This window comes from Bombus vosnesenskii, unplaced genomic scaffold (genome assembly GCF_011952255.1).
Source record: "Bombus vosnesenskii isolate JDL3184/JDL3185 unplaced genomic scaffold, Bvos_JDL3184-5_v1.1 scf7180000013302, whole genome shotgun sequence".
NCBI lineage: Eukaryota > Metazoa > Arthropoda > Insecta > Hymenoptera > Apidae > Bombus > Bombus vosnesenskii.
Genome location: NW_022882951.1, coordinates 495,238 through 517,448, shown reverse-complemented (window position 1 = coordinate 517,448; position 22,211 = coordinate 495,238). Strand labels below are relative to the sequence as shown.

The following is a 22,211-nucleotide window of genomic DNA, read 5'->3' as shown; positions in this document are numbered from 1 at the left end:
TTAATCAGGGAATCCATAAATTCTCATTGAAAAACTGAGCAAGGGAAAAACACGAAACACTGTAATTAATTCGATAACTGGGAATTCTCTGGAAGAATAAATTGAATGCAGAGTTGCTGATCCGTGTGATCTTAATCGAGGAATATATAAAACCTCGTTGAAGAACCGAGCAGAGAAAAAACGTGAAACATCGTAATTATTTTTACAATCGAAGAATCTGTCGAAGAAAATACGTCGAATCTAAAATTCCTGGTCCGCGTGACCTCAATCAAAAGAATACAGAAACATCGTTGTTATTACGATAACCAGGAAATCTCTGGAACAGTAGCGTTACGTTCACTCGAAGCTTCCTGATTCGCGTAAAATCCTCGATCGATTTTAATCAACGAATATGTAAACGTTAAATTGCATTCAAGTCGTTAAACAAGGTCGTCAAACTTACCTGTAATCGCCAATGCGTGATCGATCGCAAGAAACTTTAACAGGAAACAATATGTGTACGTAAATAAATTGTCGTTGAAAAACTGAGAAGAAAAAACACGATACGTCATACATAATTGTTTCGATATGTAGGAAATCTCTCGAAGAACAGTACTATCTCGAATACGAAGTTCCTGCTTCTCGTATTCTTTAACGAATTATCTTGAAATAAATTCTCGCGAACAAGCTGTGAGAAAGAGGAAAAACGATGAAACGTAATCATTTTGATAAGCGAGAGGGCTGTTGCGGAGTGACGTATCGTGCGGACCTGGATCGCAGTTACGTAAGTGACAACCGGTGGATCTGCTTTTTGCTGCGAGCTGCAGGAAGCGGAGGATGATGGGCTCGGGTTTTGCAAGAGTTTGTTTAGAGAAGGACGAGATTTTTTGGAGAGCGAGGATTTAAGAAAGGAGGACAAGGTTAGGAGACACGGCCTGGACCGTTTGTTTGAACATTGTACGAACGTGAAAATAAAGATTCGTGTTGAAAGCGTGCAACCTCAAGGTGAAAAATTACAAAACATAGAGACCGTTCGAGAAGCGCTGTTTTAAGATCTCGTAAACTTAATTCCGTGCAATTTCGATATACCGATTGTATATAAAACGTGCTAAAGACCTCGATAAGCATCTTGGAATGTTCTTCAGAATTTTTAAAGATCTGGAAGAGTATAAAAAAAAAAAAAAAAATAGACACGTGTACGCGAAGGATACAGCTTCGTTACGGAGAGTACGAAAATCTATTTGCCCACGAAACATCGAACGTGAAAATTCTGTAAAAATTCTCGTCTTCTTCCTCCTTAATCTTCGATTAATTTCTTCGTCAAAAACGAGAATAGAATAAGATAAGAAAAACGTGACAGAACTTTGCGGTTGATTCGACATAATGTATACAAGGTGAGTCAATAAGACGTACTATCTAAAATAGCTGGCTATCTATTGAATTTATTAAAAAAACGTGTTAAATGAATTACGTTGCACTTCGCTGCGGCTTATCGGACGAACGCAATTTTAACTTCTAATATCTTACTTTTCTGACGTACCAAGGTGACATTGAGTATACTAAATGGCACGGTGTATCTTTCGTAAGATCAGTCGATGCTACTGGACATTCTCTACAAAAAAGTATTAACCTATTTATACCGAGAAGCCATTAATTTAGCGGATGATTTTAATCTTAGCCTGTCAAATTGAACGTATGGAGGACGAAGACAACGCAAACGCAAGAATATCGTCTCGCGTCTCTCCTTATCTTTCGTAAGTTAAATTCAACGAATTATTAAATTAAACTATCTTAATAACTCTAAGTTAATGATATTCCTGTATAAATAAATTAACATGTTTTTCACAGAATGTCCAGCCGGATCGACTAAAATATACTCTGTGTTACCAAAAATATACCGTGCCATTTAGAAAATCCCAAGTCACCTTGATACCTCGGAAAACACAAGATAGAAATTAAAATCGCTACGATAGTTACCTCGAGCGGTACTCTGCGTATCGACTCATCCTCTATGCAAATATATAAATACACGTGTAAGAATTATTATTAATTATTATTAAAAACCTGCTGAATCACGATACGTGGAGTATCAAACCGCGAGATAATCGGTTCTTGAACCTTGATCGCGACCACGTCACGCTATGGAAAGCCGTTAGATATCTGGATCGTTTCTCGGAGACCGGCAGGAGCCATCGTGCAACCTTGATCGCGTATCGCCATTCAGAGAACGGTCTACTAGAATTCGCCGTTCGATTCCGGATCGCCACGCGGCACGTTTTCTTCGGCCTTGAACATCAGACGTCCGTCAGACCCGGAGGAAACCAAGTGTTCGAGCACTCGGGGTATCGAACAAAGTCGAGAAAGGGAACGATATTATACCCAAGTCACGTTTTACCTTCGTGTCTGGCTGCTTTCCACGTATACCGTTTCGCGCACGTCGCTTCGTCCAAGAGGAAGAAAAAGAAAGCCTGAGCTGTGTGCCGACGAAGAAGACACGGTCGCATCTTCGTATCGTTGAAGAAGATTCGTTTATTTGAAAACGCTGATGGGAAAGCAATTTTATTAGATTTCGAATCTTCGATGAGAGAGTATGGTTGCACGCTTGGCAGCGATAGCGGCATCGCGTAGTCTAGAACATTTGAAATTTGCTTTTATCGAGCAGAAGGCCTACGTTATGTTCCTATTTTCATCCCGTGAAACGGTATATTTATAATTCCATGAGTTTCGCGTCAGACGGCAAACTGATTACGTATTTACGCCGCTATCAATTTCGCGTTAGTTTCGCAACACTGGCTCATCTTCCGTTGTTTTGTCACGCTACAAGCGGAACATCGTACCGCTTTCGCGAACAGTGTCGTATGCTGCGTTAAGTCAGCCTTACGCTCTAAATCGTTGAAACGAGTCGCCAACGTCTCTTCGTCAATTTTAAGAAGCATATAGCGACAGATATAGCAAAAGAGTGAACAAACACCGAAACTCCCTAATCACTTGATACGACGGACCAGATTCGCAGGCTGAAGAGGCACTACCCGCTAGACCTAAACGCTAGATTCATTTAGTTATCCAAATTAAGCATATGCACTTACTTATAATACTTATAAATTATACTTATCTATAATAAGCATTAACTTATTATAAATAAACAGCCATGTCACTGCGCCACGGCAGAAAAATTACTGAAAATTCTCAACGCGAGAATTGATTGTAATTTCAACAGATAAATAAAAAAAAAAAAAAGAAAAAAAATTTTAAGAAGCATCTCCTTCTCGAAAACGTACATTTTTTAATTTTAATTTAAGTTTTTAATTTAAGTTGCACCACTATCGATGCCAAACAGCGATCTGTCTTACGCTTAAACTTCGCGTACAAATGCGACCATCGGTGTCGAAACTAAGTTTTACAGACGACAGAAACACTTCTTCTTCTCCGTACTGCTAAACCTTACTAGCAAACGCGACGCTGTATAGCGACGATAATCGATCATCCGGAGACCTTGTAAACCAACTCACCAAGCGGATATCCCAAATAAGTACGTATTTAGATCGTCACATAGTTAGAAACTCGGCAATTTAGTGGGTCCTTAATCCGCCAGACAACAAGACTAAAGCAAACAGACCTTAGCAAACACGCTCCACCCATAAACTCAAACACAATTTGACGAACGTCGAGCGTTTCGAAGAAGAAAAAAGCAACACGTGGAAATATTAATTAAATTCGTCGTGGAGCATCGTCGAAAAGCACAACCCCTGGTCGGAATTCTTCGCGAGAGTCGATGGAAGAGAGGCGAGACAAAGAATAAGACGAGGAAGGATACGAAGAAGAAGGCGTTTTCCACGTTGTGTCCTTTGTTCCCTGTTGCTCGCGCCAGCACAACACGGTGCATCGACGTGCAAACTGCGCAGCGAGCTAATCTCGGGGAAAAGATAAGAGAATCGCGGGGGCGTGAGGCGGTCGAGTTAAAGGCAGGGAAGGAGAATCGAGGGAGGCAGAGGAGACGGAAGAGGCGGAGCACGTGGCTCGATGGCTAGGTCAAACGCGCACAATGCCCGAAACCGAGAGGCGACAGCCGAGCCAGCGTGGAAAATACATTGGGTAATTCCGAACTGACAAACGTGCCACTGCGACGAGGCGTGCACGATGCTAGAATCCAGCGTGTTCTCCTCTCTTCTCTTCTCTTCTTCTCTTCTCTTACTTCTCTTCTCTTCTCTCTTCTCTTCTCTTTCTTCTCTTCTCTTCCCATCTGTTTCGTTCTTTCGCGAACCCCAACGTTGTCACGTAGCTGTAATATTTTGTTCTATTGAGCTTTGGTTTGCGGACTCGCAGCTGAAGTTGAAATATTTGTCGGAGCGTTTGATGTGCTTCAAAGCTACGCTACTGTACGTCAAGTATTCGGACACTCGCTGATTATTATTGAAAATATAGAAAACGTAATGTAGTCTAAATGGAAGTATTTAATCTAATCTAGCGTCTGACTTTATCTTGGGAAACTACGTATTGACGAAGTCGGTATAGCGTTGGTCGATATAAACGAGATTGATAATAATTGCAGGTGAACGAAGATTAGTCCACAGGGACCTGTGATTTGACAGACTTTTAATATGTTAACGCTCGGATCTTACAGCGATCTTACGCTTCCAGCTACATTCCAAAAGTTTACACAGATCTTACGAAATGCGAATTATTCGTTGCAAATTGTACATGAAATTTTTCAGTGACGAAGGTATACGTATTCCCTGTTTCAGTTTACGTTTAACAGAGCATTTGATCTCGGTTATGGTAAGAAGCGAAGGATTAACAGTGCAGAAAAATATTCTTCTATTCCAACGCTGAAAGATTTATACTGTTTTGTTGAATTATACATTTTGTAGCAATAGAACGAAATGGATCATACGTGATTCGGTGAAATAAATATAAAACGACAAATGTTACGCATCTGTTATTTCCTTATCAAACGCAAGGAACTTTTGGAACTATCTAGTATCAATCTTCTTTTTCGCATCTCCTTAACTCGAAACTCATTCAACGACTTACTGTTTTATACTCGTTTTGGTAGAATTCTTCGTTTGAAATAATTAAAAAAAAAGAAAAAAAGAAACGAGTCTAAATCGATCGAATAAAAAAGGCAAAACACCGTAAGAATGGTACACGATTAATAACGAGAGAAATGAATTTTTCACGCTTTCGAAGGTATTTGTCGATTCCCTTTGACTTTTATCCTCACGCGATTATTAATTTTTAACGATCGAGATAAAAACGTGGGGACGTTTATGCGCATTTTTGAAGAGCGGTTGAGTTATGCCGCGTGTAAAACGAGGAGCCATGGAAATCCCTTCCATACGCGTTCCCATGGGTGGTCTCACGTAATCCCTTTACCACGTAGAAATGGTTGTTACACGAAATCCGACAGTTCAAGAAACTACCGCTATCGGTCGGGGACTTTCTAGGAAAGTGCTGGCTTCTGTGTTAAACGACCGCTGGTATTCCACGTTATCGAAGCGGCCATTTATCGCCTTGGCCGGCGCGATAAGTTTCTTGCGTTTTCCTTCCTTTCAAAAAATTCTACTACTTTGCTTTTACAGTTCTTGGTCGCTAGAAAAATCTCCCTACGAAGATCGTGTTACGTGCTACTACTACGTTTGCCGCATTTATAGGAAATGTACGCTACTTCGAATGAGATAAAATAACACGAAGATACCAAAAATAAAGATAGAGAAGATATCTATTCTTAATTGACGTAATAATAATAATTCGGAAATATACGAATTGTAAAATTGGGATGCAGAATAATTACTTCGACACACCTGTTTTCATACGTTCGAAACGAATTTCTTTCCTAACAATGAATATAACAACGCGGAATTGTGCAAGAAGGCCCTGACACAATTGAATAATAAAATAACGATGAAATAAATATGACAATAAATCGACAAACGTATTCGTAATTAAATAAAGCAATTCGGTTTCATTTCGAGTACGATGAACGAATATTAGCTTCGAAAAATTTACCAAATATCCAGCTGGGCGAATTGTAAAGTACAAATTAAATAATAAAAAAAAAATAAAGATGTTCTTCTCTAACTCGAAACAATACGTCGCAATACAACGTATCGGAAACATCTTTCATCCCCGATGGGAACTCCGTTTCTCTGCAGTTCTCCGAACGACTTCATTCGCGATCAGGAACGTCAGATCGGAACGATCGAACTGCGTTTCGACTGGAAAGTTTCGAGGTGAGTCGAATGTTCCAACGGAACGAGCTGATCGTTGGATAAGAGAACGAGTATACACAGCGTTCGAGGGTCGTTCGCAGCATTGTGCGCAGCAATGGAGGACTTTGCAGTTAAAACGTGCAAATAAACAGCGGGAGTGGCTCGAATTAAGCACGACTCCCGCAGCGGACGTGAAGGGAAAGGGAGCAAAAAGGCAGGTCGAAGAGAGAAAAAAGGAGAAACGCGAGAGGGAGGCGCGTGAGAGGGCAACAGAAACAAGAAGAACAGTGCCAGAACCCGGGCAGAAAGGGAAGACAGACGAGTGACACAAGGTGGTTGTGTGCTTGCTTTTCCCTAGCGATGGCGCCGGTACCCTCGTGACTGCTTTTAAATCTGCCAATTGCTGCTTTCGCATGCTAATTTCAAATTAGAATTTTAATTCGACACAAAATTTCCATACAAAAACACTGTTATCTTTAAATCCAATTCAACTTTCAATTTCAATCTCAAACGTCTTTTGCAGAATTGTAATATCGATGTACATTAACGCGAGATGATGTTCAGGTACCTATCCTGAGTAAAATACAGGATGTAACAGAACGCTTTTAAATCTGCCAATTGCTGCTTTCGTGTGCTAATTTCAAATTAGAATTTTAATTCGACACAAAATTTCCATACAAAAACACTGTTATCTTTGAATTCAATTCAACTTTCAGTTTCAATCTCAAACGTCTTTTGCAGAATTGTAATATCGATGTACATTAACGCGAGATGATATTCAGGTACCCAACCTGAGTAAAATACAGGATGTAACAGAACGCTTTTAAATCTGCTAATTGCTGCTTTCGCATGCTAATTTCAAATTAGAATTTTAATTCGACACAAAATTTCCATACAAAAACACTGTTATCTTTGAATCCAATTCAACTTTCAATTTCAATCTCAAACGTCTTTTGCAGAATTGTAATATCGATGTACATTAACGCGAGATGATATTCAGATACCCAACCTGAGTAAAATACAGGATGTAACAGAACGCTTTTAAATCTGCCAATTGCTGCTTTCGCATGCTAATTTCAAATTAGAATTTTAATTCGACACAAAATTTCCATACAAAAACACTGTTATCTTTAAATCCAATTCAACTTTCAATTTCAATCTCAAACGTCTTTTGCAGAATTGTAATATCGATGTACATTAACGCGAGATGATATTCAGGTACCCAACCTGAGTAAAATACAGGATGTAACAGAACGCTTTTAAATCTGCTAATTGCTGCTTTCGCATGCTAATTTCAAATTAGAATTTTAATTCGACACAAAATTTCCATACAAAAACACTGTTATCTTTGAATCCAATTCAACTTTCAATTTCAATCTCAAACGTCTTTTGCAGAATTGTAATATCGATGTACATTAACGCGAGATGATATTCAGATACCCAACCTGAGTAAAATACAGGATGTAACAGAACGCTTTTAAATCTGCCAATTGCTGCTTTCGTGTGCTAATTTCAAATTAGAATTTTAATTCGACACAAAATTTCCATACAAAAACACTGTTATCTTTAAATCCAATTCAACTTTCAATTTCAATCTCAAACGTCTTTTGCAGAATTGTAATATCGATGTACATTAACGCGAGATGATATTCAGGTACCCAACCTGAGTAAAATACAGGATGTAACAGAATACGTGGGATGTTTGTGCACTTAAAAACAAGGAAAAAAGTTCATGTAGACACACACGTTGCGTCTGTCTTCGTGTATGAGATACAACTTATTTTCTGTTTTGACTTTGCCTACTAAATTACCTATTTTTTTAATTAATTACCTACTAGAAAATGTTCAAAATTTTTCTTTTTCTTTTTATTATCTAACTTGTACTTTAGAATTTTAAATTTTTCTAGCTTAATTGCTAAATAACATATGCATGGTTACCCCCAGCGGGATACCATCTTCGAGTTTGTCTATTTTATTTAATGATGTTATTCTCTATTATTAAATGATGTGGAATTTCAAGGCAAGTCTGTAGACTTGTTATCATGGATCCAGTTACACTCTGAATAGTCGCTGGTATTTCCTGAATTTGTTGCAGAGCCTGTTCTATTCCGAACCTCGGTATTTCAACATTTTCCATAGACGTTGCATTTAACAACGTTCGTTATATCTCGCACCAACCACCACACATAGAGCATACGTTTATACGATCAAGTTAGAAAAATTTACCAAATGTAAATTGTAAAGTAGAAATTAAATCATTAAAAAAAAAAGAAAACGTTTATACGAATCCTTTATTCTCCATTGTTTTTAGATGTACGACACGGTGCCACGTGTTCTGTCATACCCTGTACAATACAGAAAAATACGACTGACTAAAGATCACACAGTGGTGTTCATCAAGATTTTCAGAATGTCCATTTAGTCGATAAGTCATTTAATCCTTTCGAAAGCATCTGGCGACTTTGTCCGATTCTTGCAACAACGAGTAGTCGATGAAAGCTCGTCTCGTTGTCTGTTAAACGTACGCGATTCGGCGTCCTGGATTAATCCAGGATCAAGCAAGAATCGACGCCATCGCTACTTCTCTACTGCATCCCCAAGATAAACTGAAAACAAAGCGGCGTGGGATAACGCTAATATAACGAACGAGAGGGCAGCAACACGAAAGAGAGGACAACGAACTTGCCCCGTAATACTTGCTGCGCATATAATCGAGCGATTCTGGGTTAAGCACGACAGAAGCTACTGCGTAGAATGTCACGTGCGTATTTATTGCGGAGAAATTGCCAGCGAACCTTAGCCGCCATTTAAATGGCCAACACCTTTCGCAACGATAAGACACGCGGTTTCTTGCGAATCTCCGTTATTCCTCGAAGGGTGGCTTTCGGTTCAATCTGAAGATATTTTATCGGCTTTTATTTCTTGGACTTTGGCATCGTTCGAATTTTATTTGAACGACGTACGAGTAAGCGAGGGAGGGAGGAGGGAAGGGGGTAACGAGGCCGAAGAATTCGTTTTCGCGTTACTGAAAACGATTAAACGATCACGTTTCTACGGGATTAGATAAGTTTCTCGGAATACATAGATAATTTTTGCGAGATATAAAAACGATTAGTTTTAAAAAGAAGTCTTCCATGCGGATAGCCTTGTTTTCTACTGTTCGACATGATGTGTTTATGAACAGAGATCGTATTAGACGGTTCGATATCGCGTGATTGATCCTACAGTGGTAAATTAAGCTACTGATTAAGCTTCCTACAGATTAGTAGAAATTCTAGGATCGATCGATATCTTTGCTGTTAGATTAGTCTCGGTTAGAAATTTTATTTGGATAAAGATACAAAATTCTAAGGGATGAAATTTCATTTGGATCGTTATAGTTGACCCGATTTCACTACCGTTGGTTAAATATCGAAATTAACTTGCTACGGATATTTGCTTACGTTTTCGCGAGATTTAAAAGAGATGCGAAAGTGTGGTAAATAACTAAAGGAGACTGGAGTCAAATAGACGAAATTCCTAAAGGTCGCAGTAGCAATGATGTAATGACTTTAGCAACGATAACTAAAAGAATAATATAATGAATTTTATTTTGTTTTTTATGCATTCGAACTCAAAATAATTTTGTAGCAAGGCTACTTATACCAATACCAGTGAAAATTACTGGTACTTGTCCTAAAGCGTAAAAGGGTCCTGCAATCTGTTTATCGAGCCCCAATTAACCAGTTTCCTCGTTTTCTACAACTTCCCACAAGTTTGTAAAATTTTTACCGCGTATCATTCCACATAACGATATCAGTTATCAGGAAAATTCCGGATCGATCGCTAGATCGCTAGATGCTAACACTAACAGTACCACAGCAGTCAAAATGACTGGTTCTACAATTTTATAAATGTGTCAACCCTCGTTTAGGGATTCCAGATGGATTAATAATACCAAAAATGTACAACATAACTTGGAATTGCTTCTGTAAGGAAGTAATAAATCAAGAGATATACAAATATTCTATTATCGAAATAGCTTCGTGTTAACTATCGGTAGTTCTAGCGTTAAATGACACGAAACGAGATAAAAATCGTTCTTTTTTTCTTTTTTATTACTTAATTTATACCTTACAATTTGTCCAGCTGGACATTCGGTAAATAGATAAAAATCGTAAAACTGTGGAACCGTCGAACGCTGCAGGTCGTACTTCGAAAGGACTCGAATGTCGTTGTATGTTAAAATCTCTTGGATCAGAAGAAGGGAAGAAAGAAAGAATCGAGAGCGTTCGACGCAGTAGCCGCACGAAATTCTAGAACGAGGAAGTGGTTCACGGAGGATATTCAGTGGTTTTGTATCTTATCTTGCATTCTTTAGCTAACAACGGGTCCAAGAGGGTTCGCGTGACCTTGCTTGGTTCCATGAAAAAGCCTCGTGCCACGCATTTTCGAGGGTTCTATCCATTAGGATTAGACGAGACCATAATCAGCACCCTGGTGTGCTCCCTATTTATTTAAGTAATTCGAGCTGTACCGTGCTACTGACCGAGAAAAAACATACATTGAGCGACGTTCGTCCCCAATATGGTCGTAGTATAATAATTATGATATTAAGAACTCGCATTGCTCACGACTCCGTAAATTGAGATTGTAAAAAAGTATTGAGATGTTACGAGCGTTGGTTTTTAAATTTACTTTAGAATCGGCCATTATTTATGCCATATGAATGTGTGGAAGTATTAGTTTGTCCGAAAAGTTTCTTTGGTTTGATAAGATGATAATAGATGAACAACGATTTCTGTTTTATATTATTTTATTGAATTAAGTATGATCCATTTTGTTCTATTTCTATTATTACGTTCGTGCATAATTCAATAAACTAATATAAAACAAAAAACATTGTGCGTCTATTATTTCCTTATGAAACGAAAGAAACTTTTCCGACAACCTAATAAATCCTTTGTTTCTCGATAATCGACTGTTAATCGTAATGTTAATTGTATCGCGTAATGAAATTAAGAAACGAAACAAATGGAGTTGATCAGTTTGATTTCCGAGAAACTCGTTTGTAACGTTACGGCGGAGATTCGATGAAATTGATCCTTTCAGAGGAACGTTTAAAATAGAATGCTTGGAGATCTTTGGATCGAAGAAAAAAAGAACTTCAAACTTCCTTCACAATTTTTTTCAAATTACTCCTGTTCGACCGTTCGCGAGATAACGCGTCAACGAGAAGCGTAAATTCCCGTTACGATTAAACAATCGACGCCACGAATTCAGTCGATCCCCTATTTCGGTTAAGAGAATAGAGGTGGTTGATTAATATTAATTTGGTTAACAATTGAAATAACACTTAATTCTTAACAACTTCCTATATGACAAATGCGTCAAATTGCGAAAATGCAAAGATTTGATTGCAAGTTAGAATGTATTCAACGATAATTGTAACTATTGGGTTGGAAACTAAGTGATTGCGGATTTTATCAATACCGCCTAATGGCAAAATCCGCAATCACTTAGTTGCCAACCCAATAGCTTTGTAAGATGTTTTCAGTACAAAGCGTTGTTAGCAAATCACCATATGTTCTGCTAGAATTGTAACTAGCTTTGTAAGATGTTTTCAGTATAAAGCGTTGTTAGCAAGTCACCATGTATTCCGCGAGAATTGTAACTAGCTTTGTAAGATGTTTTCAGTATAAAGCGTTGTTAGCAAGTCACCATATGTTCCGCGAGAATTGTAACTAGCAAGTAAGATTTGGCGACAGTCACGTCACGAAGAAAAAACTACTGATGAGTGTGTACAGCGCACAAAACAAGCGGATTCGTTGATTGTGATTTTCGTAAAGGAAGTGAGTAACGGTCAACGCTATTAATTGGATAGAAACTAACGGATGAGGATTAATGCTGATCGCCCTCTATTGAAGGTCGCTAACAGACAAAAAACGGCCCTCGAGTGCTGTTTGTGGTATTACCTGGTTCATTAACTAATGTACAGGGCTAGGTAATAATACTGCGGAACCTCTCGAATTGCAAGTTAACGAACTTAAAGGCCATGATCGAAAAATGCCACATTTATGACGGTTCCTTAAGATTATTTACATACTCGGCTAAGTATTCTTTCCCAGATGGCAACCTTCTTGACCGAGGGACGGATTCCTTGTTTCACGTCGAGTTACACAATGTAAAAATTCCAATTGCTCGTTATTATCCTGTCTTTAGAATTCTATACCAACAGATTCGAAACTAAATTTTAAATACAGGAAACAACTTCAACTGCTTCAGCTACTTACAATTATTTGAAAAATAACTCGAAAAAGGTACAACGTGCCATTTACCTGCAATCGTTCCTTTGTTCCTTCTTTAACGCCGTTTCCAATAGTTGGCACCGTGTTCGACACGCGATAAATTAAAGAACAAAAAAAATTCTTGCATTTTGTTTGAGTTTCTTTGTTTCATGGACAGCCGGTATATCTAGCCGCGGCCTTCGAACTATGTATTCCTTTATCGCGAGCTCGATGCTGGCTCCGCATAATCTGGATCTTTGTCAGCGATTCCAAACAAAGCGGCTCGAAATCTGTGTTTGGTCGACCAGCACGCAATTCCTTATCTAACGTAAACTTTGCCTTTCTTTGTGGACACAGGAGGCAGAACGGGGAGAGGGGACAGAACGTTGCTATTCCTTCCTTTTTCCTCACGGCCAGAATAGGAGAAAAAAAGAATCGACGAAGCGAAAACGAGGCTCCTAAACGAAGTTTGATAATTTACTATAAGTAAAAGATTTACGAGTATGTCAACATTTCGAAAGTTGAAGATTCGTTCGAGGATTAGGAAATTATTAGAGAATTAGGGAAAAGATTAGAAAATGAGAGAATTGGAAAGGTCGAGGGTATATTTAAAGAATATTTACATAGTAATAAACAGAATATTTAAATAGTAGTACTGTGAATATCTGTGCAAACATCGATCATCGAAAATAAATTTCATCGAGCCTAGATACCTTTGTATTTGCCTCTGAAGAATTAATTGCTCCAATTAATCGAGCTATTACTCGCGAGGGAAAAAAGTAGCGACAAATCACTGACGAACCAGTTTTAAAATTCGTCGCTATTCGCCCGGGTTAAATACACCGGTGACGTTCTATAAAATCCATTGGCTCGTTAGTTCATCACGTGATAAATTGGTGCATTGCCAATCGGTATATTGCCGTATTGCTTCGAGTCTGGCAACGTGCCATTTGTTTACCGAACGTTTGAACGACTTAATATCAATTTCTGATTTAATACGACTCGCCGCTTATACCGTGATTGACCTCTTTTCAATTCGCCACTTCTCTTTATGCTTTTTTTTTTTTTTTTCTTTGTTTCGATAAAATCATCCCATCGATCAACTTCTTTGAAAACCTGTTCCATCCGTTCTGACACGATTTTTCACGCTTTCACTTTTCGATTGACAAATTGCACGCCTCTGGATGTCAAGAGAAATTTATTCCGATATTATAATCTCGTATGTAACGGTATCGGTAACAGAAAAAAATTGTCTCACCTATGCGACGTGACTTCTTCTTCGTTACAACTTCATTTCTAAAATTACTTTCGTAACAGTTTATTTTATTTCGCATTAACATCACGATCGACTATTTATTTATTGACCGAATATCTTTTACTTGTAGTATAGTACGGAAAGATGGCTTTCGAATCCTATGAACTTTTCCAACGCACAATCCACGTATGCTAAAATCCGGAACTTGGATCCTAGATTAAGAAAACATTGACCACTCGATAGTTTAATCCACAGTTTCTCGATCTCGGTCGTTATTAATCTTTAGTTCGTTATTACTGTGAAATGTGTTAAAATTACGAATATATGTATTGTTCTACCTAAATTTTACTTTAAGTAACAAAAAGGAATTGTTTTCCTCGATGGCGAGTATACTTTTTCGCCACGACATTGTACTCGACGTAAACATCGAAATGATTGAACGTAAGAAAAATTTTGGCACAGCCTTACGCGAGAACATATCAGATATAAGCAAAATTACACTCGGAATCTTAATTAAGAAGATAATATTCCGCGTAGACAGAATTTTGTCAAGACCCTTTTAAGTAAATAAATAAATAAAAGTATCCAACGGTTTGTTTCTACCTCGAACGCGGAATATCATTTGAAAGTCAACGAAGCTACGGAAAATCGTAATTTCCGAAAACGTACGTAACTCAATTTCGGAGCAAAGCGTCATTCGTTCAACTCCAAAAACATCGTCCATCGCATCGGTGTATCGCTGTTCGAATGACACGCTTGTCACGCGCAAATACCACCGATGCATCGAGTATTTTGCAACCCGCGGAATCCGTGACTCGGTTTTCAAGAGAAACACGATGCTGCCCGTTGCGAGCGCGCGTGAAACGAATTAAACGCATCTCGCACTTTGGAAAAGGATTCCATCGAATGGAGGACAGCGGGGTATTAGCATAAGAAAATTGGAGGCACACTTTCGTATTGTGTATTTCGGAGCATCGTGCATGGATCAGCATACAAGAGGCACCGGCGTGATTATGCGCATCAATCGGCTATTTACATTCGAATTGGTCGTTTCGAAACGCGTTTCACGTGCCCGGATGTCATATTTTCATCGATAAGAGACCTCGTTTCATTGTTACTATCAACAATATCCTTATTGATACACAGATTAAAAAATGTGACTTTAATGTCACGGTAAACTGTTCCTTCGGAACGCAAAGATAACATTGTTCCCTTTCGTTTCGTTTGCTTTCTCTGCAATTCCGACCATTTGACCATCGATAACGTGTATGTTCATGTAGCTTTTTTTCTTGCTTCTTTCTATTTACGACGATAAGGAATCTTTCTACGCTCGGTTTTCATCTACGCGTTCATGTGGTTGGAAATTCCGGTAATTTAAACGCAACGGAATTTCGAACAAACAATTGAATCAATCGAGACTCGATTTTAAAAGGAGCATAGAGAGTTTGTAGTCGAATTAAGAACAGTAAAGGTAAATAAATTTGATCGTAAATACGCGTCTGGTAGTCGAAACGTCGTAAAGATCATCTTATTCCAGTTCCGTTCCGTTACTTTCTCTCGAGAGATTTTGATAATCTCGTTCTCGTCTCTCACGTCTCAAACAACCTTTTTACCTTCAGTTTCGTTTACACTTCGACGTCTTTACACATTTCGATAATTCGCGCTCAACAGAATCTCGTTCGTTGGAAAACCACTTTCTGTCGAACGTTCAACAACAATGTGACACGTGGTTGCGTTTATTCGTGAAATTTCACTCATTATCTTGATGATAGATTTATAGTGACGACTGTTAGGAGTGGTGACGTTATATCGCTGAACACCATAGAAAAATGCGACACGAGGAAATCGACGATTAAATATCGCGCTGCCCACGTTTCTTGGAATCGAGACGAAACGAGTCTTGGAATTGCACTGGGACCAGCTGAAGCTACGCATTAACATTCTCGTTCGGAAGCGGCAATGACGTGAAACTATGCAAAAGTTTTCGATTCTTCGATTCTGAGAAGCGGCCGCCTGCAATAAACGATATTTCAAGACGAAGGAATAAATTTATGCCAGCGCGACAAAGTGAAAAGAATTCGCGTCGAAGGAGGATAGAGCTGGAACGTTAATAACATGCATGAAATAACGCAGCTGCGCTATCGAAGATGTCGTTTTGCTCGCCGCCATTACGGCACTAGGTCACTGGTGTACGTATTCCATTATTCCTGAAAGGAATTATGGTATTATTATCGCGACTTACACATGTAACCGGTGCTCGGTTTAACGACTAATCTGCGGCCTTTAAGCCCGCTTTCCACCAACGCCACGTCGCGCCGCGCCGCGATTCAATGTAGATTTCCTTTGTCCCGTGAGATCGTGGCTAGAGGCTGTTTCATAGATCGATGGGCGAAAGAAACGAAGGCTTGGTTTTCTATTTCGTTGTTCGGTGTAAATTCAGATTTCAATTCCTGCAAATTCAGATTTTTATAAACGACAGTACGGAAAATTTATTTGTATAAATTGTATTGCAAATTTGTAACTTACGACTCGTAAAGTTGTACCGATAATCAATTAATCCATAGATATTTCTGCAAATTTATATTTGTATAATTGTAAATGATAATACGAAGCATTTATTTGGAAAATTCCAGTTGTTTCGTTATCACGCCTGTCAGTAAAATTTATTAAGCTTTGTAATTTATAACTTATGGCGCGGTGTAGTTTTACTAATAATTAAACAGTCCGCGGATATTTATTCATATTCGTATTTTTTACGAACACAAGTAGAGGAACAGAACTTAGCGAGAGGATCGTTTCACGCTATAAATATTACAACCATTTTGCGTAATTCGATAATTTATAAACGTTATTGCCTTTGATATACTCTTGTTTTCTTAAGTCTCAATAATTGTCATATGTATGTCATTTGAAATACGCAATTCGCGGTTCTATAATTTATGGCTCGTCCTTCTACGTTTAACAAGTACAAATTTGTTAGGTTTCCATAGCGTGCACCGACTCGACGATAAAAGATATTCGCCGCTCGTGGAACATACTGTACTCGCGCGTGCTCTTTGTTTACCCGCGCATTCCATCGTAGCTCGCAACACGCGTGCATACGCATACAGGGGCATCGCGTGCGTGCGTGTATAGGCGTGCATGCGTACGAATGCATTTGCATTAGCCGCGAGTTATCTACATCACAAAGCGTCGCCGCTTAGTTGGCCTACTTATCCCGCGCCTCGACGCTTAATAACTCTGGGGAGCGTCCAGATAACGCGTCACGCCTCGCGACCATCCGGACACGACCATCCGCCAGACTTTTTCTTCCACTTTAATCCACTCATCCGATCGTTCGATCGTTTCGATCAGTTTCTTTCTTCTGTCATTTCGATTTGGAAAAACGAAGAAACGAAATTACGCGATACAACGAAGTATGCTAGGAAGAAAATTTATATACTTAGCTTATAAGCACCGTACATGGTTCTTTCTCTCTTTTTTTCTAAGGAAAACATCAAGTACGATCTAATCGCCTCTTGAGATTAATCAACAGATCCACTGTATGCGTGACTAATGCGAGCGAGGGAACTCTGAATGGAAGTTTCATGTTTAAAAATGTCGTACGTTATTTGCGACGAGATCTTAAATCACGAACAAATCTTTTCTGATAGGGAAAGCAATGTAACGTTCAAAAAAAAAAAAAAAAAAAAAAAGAAAAAGAAGAAGGATGGCTTACGACCGTTGTAGGAAAAATATATCAGCACCGGATAAATTTTAACGATTTATAGAAATACGTACGAAGCTGTAGAGTACGCATCGCTTCACTGCAGATTTTATACTAATTTTTCACGCCGTAGCAAGTGGCACGGTTTCGCCGTTTCACGAGATGAAAGTGGAGTAGCCTAATCTGCAGTTCCTTCCTGATTAAAGCAGATCTGGAGCTCCGTGTACCGAACTGAAGGCTTGTGTTGCTCTTTCAAACGAAATCCGCTGAATTCTCCTTAAGAAATCTCGTTTTCCTCATCTCGCGTGCAAAGTATCTCACGTAGCAGCAAACTTCAACGAAATGTTAAAAACATACGCAAGAACGTTAAATCAGCGTCGAATCATCGACTTTATCTGCGATTTGCGATTAATCGATTTTTAGGTTATTCAGTTTTAAGTCGTTGACACCTAACCTCAACCTAATCTCAAACTACCACCGTTCCAGATTATAAATTTCTGTATCTCTAACTATCGAATTATTAATTTTCGTACAACGCAATCGTGATTAATTCGTGATTAATTACCAAGTATCGAACAATTAACCTCGATTTATCGAATTATCTTCCTTTTATCCCGACCGTATCACCAATTACTTCCATCGAACACAGAATCCCATTATGATATTCATCGCGCATAGATAACGATATTTTTCTACGACCTCGGAAATCGGTAATCGTTGTACGATTATTCATCTTCTTATCGCGTGGGAAAGGTTATCTCTCCAATTCCAAACGACGTACGAATATATATTCTTTCATACACAGTTCGATAGAAAGATCATTCGACACAGAACTGGAATCCACTAGCCGACATACGTGCAACGTTAAACGTACGATTTCAACTAAGGAGCACACATATGGACTCGCACACGTGCTCGCGTTCAAACAATCACGTTTAGAGAAGGAAAGTATTTGCACGAGCTGGATGTTTAACTGTCTAATCTTAAGACATGGGTTGAAGCAAATATTAAAACCAGACCGATTTTTCAAGCACAGGTGCGGAGTGTTTGTATTTACGATGATCGGCGAGTTTTCGACGTTGTAAAATATGCAGAGAAAACGAGAAATATTCTTCGTGATTTCCCGTTGAACATTGTTGACAAGCTTGCTGAATAAAGTGCCTGCAAAGAGTCTTATAGCAAATATGCAATTCGACGACTAAGAAATTGCCATGTCTTTTTATGTATATTATTTTTTTTTTTTTTTAATATAAAGAAAACACAAAGAAGTTTTTTTAGGAGGCGTTATAATTTTCAGTCGAAACGGATTAAACAGTCGAAAGCGTGTAGAACAAAGAAGATCCCAATGATTTCGTCGGAAGCAGATAAACTGAGCGACGGTTTCAAGGATAGAGGGAGAGCGCAAGACGTTGAATAACGTGACACGGGGAACGGAATTCGCGATAATAGCGTTTGTTCCACACTCCATACAGCGTATACGGGTGCCTGCGATCGTCCTCGCATTTTTCACCATCTTGGAGAAGTGTGTTGCATCAGTTAAGGAGATCTAAACGCGCAACCTTGCAGGCCACGAGCGACCTTCGCGTCGAATTATCCATTCGAAGCTGTTTGCAGCGTAATCGAACTCGCTGTGGACTAATCAAAGCTTCGGTACGGTAAATACAAATCAGCTGAGAAATGTCGATCGGTATTCTATAGACACGTCGGTATCGGTAGACACGTGCATGTCTTCGGCGTTCCAATCGAGTTTACCTTTCGTTTGTAATTTTGCCACACCACGGTATCTCCTCTGAGAGATAGCGGTGTTTCTCGTCATTTATAAATTTTGAAAGATGATTTACGATTTAATACTTTTACGACACGGAATAATTTTCAAACGTTAGGTTACAGGTTTCCACTTGGTCCAATCGTGATTAATATTACATTTAAGGAGGAAAGGAAATGTCGAAGATTCGCAGTATTAACTCGTGCCACAAATTTCAAGGGAAACTGAATATATTTTTACCGCGTAGCCAGTATTAATTCAACGAGCTAAATAGCATGCGTTTCTCGACGCTATTTTATGGTACGTACGTTGCCGTGAACATTGGCGATAAATATGAAACAGCGGACTGTAGGTCGAGTCAATTCTCGCCGCATTCCTAGTCGAAAGCGATGGTTCAATTTACGCGATTACTGTATCAACAGTTTCCTCGTAACTGCTGGAAACCACGAGAAAAGAAGATATTGGAAAAGAGACGATGGGAATAATCCGTGGAGAAGAAAACGAAAGAAGATCGGATAGCCAGTTAAATTTAATTATCTTTCGGGAAGATATTTAGAAAGAAGATTTGCAAAGATAACGAGAGTAACGTTGAGAAGATTGAAAAGATTTAGCGAGTTTCCGATGAAGTATTAAAGAAGATAAAAATCTCCCATAAAACCTGTGCAATAAATCGAAACGGCGTGAGATGAGTGCACGCATGAACACGAATTGATAGCGTACGAAAGGCAAGAAAAAGACAGCCTTATGCAATACCAGGAGAACCGCGATTCATTAGTGCCACGAGTCCGGTTTCGAGTTGAAATACGAGGAGGCAGAAATAGCCTTGCGGGAGAACGGTGGCCGTCGCAGAAAAACAATAACCAGCCTCTGAATTTTCCTTCGCCGTTCTAATCGATTATTTTTCCTCGTTTCTAGCCCCCCGATGTGGTTACACGATGATTTCGCGCTATTTTCGAGTGGTATTGCCGCAAGTTTCGCAGGAAATAGGTCACGTAAAAAGCAAACGTGTGCTCCTCGAACATTGCTGCGAGGAAAGTAAACGAAGTAAAACACGTGTCAGTTTAATTTGATAAGATTTCTATGTTTTAACAAATTCTGGATAAGTTGGAAAAATAATGAAATATCGACGCGTAAAAATCGCGTCTTCTCGAATAACGACAAATACTTTGTATGAAAATCTTTAACTCGAGGAATCTTTGGACAGAATCTACGAGTTTGCAAGTTTCCAAATGATAAATAATTTGCGGTAAAATCTTTAATGCGGATAAAATTAGAGTTCAACGTATAATTCGATGTATTTCTAAATATATATATGTATATAGGTATATGTATATAGGTATTTGTTTAATTTCGACCTCGCGGTCAAGAAATAGACCTGGTTCGCGTGTATTTGCAAATATTACATTGTACTTGGTAACAAAATCTTTAATTAGAGAGAGCTGCGGATGAAATTGTATTGCGATATACGAAAGCCTGTATGTTCCTAAATATCGAAATATCTTCGTTAATTTCGAAGGAAAATGTTGCTCACCGGGAGTTCGTTATTTTAACGCGAAAACTTAGAAATATTCCAAAAACAATAACCGGACGTAACCTTAATTTATGATTATTGGAACATACCTAAACTCGTTCACAAGTATAATAATCTCATACATTTGCATGATCGTAGTTTGTATGGCTATCGTACGTAGATTGGCAGGCATTCGTAGTCGAAGCAGTGGCCAACTTTGCATACGTCGGTCGTTTTCAATACACATCGGCGAACGTGGCGTATAATCACTCAACGTTTCCTTCTGCTAGCTCTTTCCAGCACCTGCATGCGTCTGTTGACCACGTTTCTACACGACAAATCCATTAAAAAAGAAACTTCTTGCCTCTGTTGTCTACGTTCGACTTACGTATCTTTTACATTCCACCAGAGCCAAGGTAAATAGGGAGGCAAAAAAAAAGAAAAAAAAAATAGAAAAAAAAAGGAGGCAGGAAGAAGAACGTTGTTCCTCTATTGCACATTCTTGGAAAGCGACTACAGCTTCTGTTTCCTGTTCTCTAATCGTTCTAATCGGTCGCGATGATACTAACGATAGAACCCGGTTGGTCGGTAAAAGATTCATTAAGCGAAGGAAGCAATTAAGAGAAGATCAGATCTGAAAATAATTAATCCTGTTGCTGCCTTTTGACCGACTTTTGTGGATTCGTTTCTAGCGGAATTTCAGTGGTGCAATGTATTTCTTTAGAGTACGAAACTGGCATAGTTTATCGTTGGATGTACATGATCTCTTAGAGAGTGAAAAATTTGATAGCGTAATTTTGTAACGCTAATGAAGTAAATCTGATAAACGATGTAATTAGAGCGAAGAAATCGAAATGTAGATGCAATATAGAATATTCAACTAATTCAATTAACTAACGTAATTGTCTAAAATATAAGAAGAAAAGAAATGTAATCTTCATTTTTACTCAAAATTTATCGATGAAAACAGAGATTATCAAAATGTATCAGAATTCGTTGTTCACGAAAACATTTTATTCAACTTTCGCTACCTAAACGCGCGATATTTGTTAAATGCAAATTTGTTAAATCCACTGCGAAATACCGCAGAATCGCATTTCGATATAAACAGCTGAATCGTAAATTTTCCAAAGCTGAGATCGATAGAACAGGACGAAGAAGAAGAAGAAGAAGAAGAAGAACCTGTTCCCCTTGATGGTCCGTGTTTTCCTCTCGATCCGTCAGGATAAATCGCGATATACCGTGATCGGCGAGTTAATTAGAGATCGATCAATTAGATTAGAGAACGGGGTCGAGCCAGTGAGTTCGTGGAAATTATGCCCGCTGGCAAGCATCGCGATTTCATTTGCCTGCTGGCTGGTTAAATAAAAATGCGAGGACGCCATCGTGATACGGCCTTTCTAATCTATTTCATTCCGATTCTCTACGATTCCATTCAACTCGAACGTTCATTAGGGAAGAAAAAAAAAAAAAAAAAAAGAAGAAAAGAAATTGAAAGTGGAGCTCATGAATAACATGGGA

The 22,211-nt window shown here is 38.7% G+C and overlaps 1 long non-coding RNA gene across 1 annotated transcript; it reads right to left on the bottom strand.

The window, feature by feature from the left end:
* Window positions 1–13,526: 13,526 nt before the first annotated feature.
* Window positions 13,527–15,136, bottom strand: LOC117234127. Its single transcript, XR_004493479.1, has 2 exons — window positions 13,713–15,136; window positions 13,527–13,634 (listed from the first exon to the last, which is right to left on the bottom strand). It is a non-coding gene; the product is annotated as an uncharacterized LOC117234127 (long non-coding RNA).
* Window positions 15,137–22,211: the final 7,075 nt, after the last annotated feature.